Below are 2,885 nucleotides of genomic sequence, written 5' to 3'. Positions count from 1 at the left end.
ATTTGATACATACCTTTGTACATTTTTGGTTGTTGTAAAAACGTATGTATCCAATTTGCAGAATAACCGCGGAAGATGCTTTATCAATAAAAGCGAAACGCGTCTGGTGTAATTCTCTGTAATTAAACTGAGTAAGTTCAAGACGGATAACCGATACTAACTGATTTTAACAGTTGTTGTGGAAGATAGTCATGCAAACAAACATATAATAATAGTCCTCATTCCCAGACAACTAAATGTGAGCCCATGGTAGTACATGTTGCCGGACAAAATTCGTTTCTGGATTTCAGAGCTGAGGTTGTTCTGATAGTTTACTTCTGGTCCAAGGTAAGTGAAACTATGCACGACATCAATCTCTTATGAACCAATTTCTATGGATGGGAGCTCATTTGTATAGTCTTCTTAGCCACTAACATATACTTTGTTTCCCTTCATTTATCTTTACGTTCTGTTTTCTAGCAGCTGCCGCGCGTGGTTAGCCGAGCGGTGTGGGGCGCTGCAGTCATAGACTGTGCGGCTGCTCCCGGCGGAGGTTCGAGTCCTCCCTCGGGCATGTTTGTGTTTCTCCTTAGGATAAATTAGGTTAAATAGTGTGTAAGCTTAGGGACTGCTGACCGTATCAGTTAAGTCCCATAAAATTTCACACACATTTGAACTTTTTTTTTTTTCTAGCAGCTCTTTCAAGATTTGTGAGGTCTTCTTTAATTGCTCTTGGCGTCCTTGCAATTACATCAACATCATCTGCATATGCCACCACCTGGACTGATTAATACAAGATAGTATCTCCTGTATCGATGCCTGCTTCTCTTAATACCTTTTCCAGGGCTATATTAAACGGAAGGCAGGATAATGCGGCTTCTTGTCTTACTCCATTTTTTGTGGACACAGCACGTGATCAAATGTTCTGTATTTTAACTTGATTCCAGGTGTTTTCCATAGTAGTTTTCTTCAAGGCAGTCGGTTTATTAGGAATATCTAACACTTCGTATATGTATGCTTCGCCCATAAAGGACGGCATCATGAGACCTGCGACTGTTGCATCAGTCGTTTATGTTGCCACTACCCGTTTCGATGGTTCACACGATTAACTTCATCTAAAGCAAATGGTGTGAACGGTAGAAATGCATAGGACAAATTATTTAAGTGGCCAGCGCAGAAAACTGTGTTATTTAATTAACACTACATATTCATGTAAAAAATAGGAATATCGTGAAATCCAGTATTTGTCATTATTGAGCTTGCGAATAGAAATTATCTTAATACCATATCCCACTATAAGTATAACGTGCGCAAATGTCAAATCGTGACGTCTCCAGTAACGTTTCTTGCATATGATTTCCTATGTAGTTTCCGAGTGAGAAATATGGGAATACAACAACGAATAACAAATAACAGATAAGAGAATCTCAAGAATTCTCTGTAAACTTACAAATTAACAACTTGAAATTCTTCTCAGCTTCTTTAAAATGTGCGAAACGCTCACGAATAAAACAGACAACAATCGATATAATGTAACATGGATTAGATCACAATTTTCTGACATCGTGAAATAGGTGAAGAATTACCTGATGAAAATATACGTTAACTGAAAAGTATTCTGAAATCACTCCGTTTCTGCTGCTCCAGATATTTGGAAAAAACACCATTGTTCATTGAGGTTTTTCACTAACACAAATGCACTGAATCATTGATGTTCTGCAAGTCAGATGATGACACAACGAATTTCTTCCATGCAACAATGATCAAGCATCACACGATTGTTCAGAAGTGGGAGAGTTTCAAAAACCTAGTAAAGCTATCAAAGAGTCATAATTTTCTGTCAAAATACGCTGAGATAACTTTTTATTTTGTATACATTAGCCTATACAGGTGATAGGCAAAATAATGTGAACAGTGGTAGTAATGGGATGGTTGTGTTTGACGGTCAACAACACAGGTGAGACACGTGTCGCGCTGGACTCTGCGTCTTCAGTACGGACTAGGCATCAGTGCAGGCTGTTAACTTCGTATTTGCTTTCAGAGGCCGAGGTCGACGTGCATTGAAAGACCTAACAGCGTTCCATAGAGGGCAGATTGTGGGGGGCCGATTAGCTGGAGCATCATTAACCAAGACAGCCGACTTATTGAATGTTTCAAGAGCAATTGTTTCAACAGTCATGACAGCCTACACAAAACGTGGAAAGATACTATCGGGTATATGTAATAGTGACCGCAAATCAAAATTAAAGGACAGAGATCGCCGTACATTAACACGAATTGTGTCAAAACAACACAAAACTACGGCGGCTAAAGTGACTGCAGAGCTCAATAACCAACTTCGAGAACCATATCTATCGACACTGTCCGCTGATAACTCCTTAAAGCGAATATTCACGGAGGAGTTGCTATACCGAAACCATTAGTGACGACAACCAACGCAAAGAAGCGTAAAACATGGTGTCAGGAGCATAAATCCTGGACCGTTCATCATATGGACCGACGAGTCAATGTTCTCTTTATTTCCAACATCGGGCCGGGTTCACGTCTGGAGAATGGCAAAAGAACCCTCCAGTCCTGAATGCTTGATTCCAACGGTTAAGTACGGAGCTGGAAATGTGATGGTGTGGGCAGCCATAGTATGGTATTCTGCTGGTCTCATCATTACTCTCAAAGACCGTGTTACTGTCAGTGTTTGTGTGAACAATTCATGTGATCAGGTGCACCCCATGATTCAAATGTTGTTCCTAACAATGATACCATATTTCAGGACGATAATGCACCCATTCACACAACCAGGACAGCACCTTCGTGGTATGAGGAGCGTGCAACTGAACTACGGTTTCTTCCCTGGCCGGCACAGTCCCCGGACGTGAACGTTATTGAACCCTTGTGGATGGTATTGGAGC

This window comes from Schistocerca piceifrons, chromosome 3, assembly GCF_021461385.2.
Source record: "Schistocerca piceifrons isolate TAMUIC-IGC-003096 chromosome 3, iqSchPice1.1, whole genome shotgun sequence".
Lineage (NCBI taxonomy): Eukaryota > Metazoa > Arthropoda > Insecta > Orthoptera > Acrididae > Schistocerca > Schistocerca piceifrons.
This window is presented reverse-complemented; position numbering follows the sequence as displayed.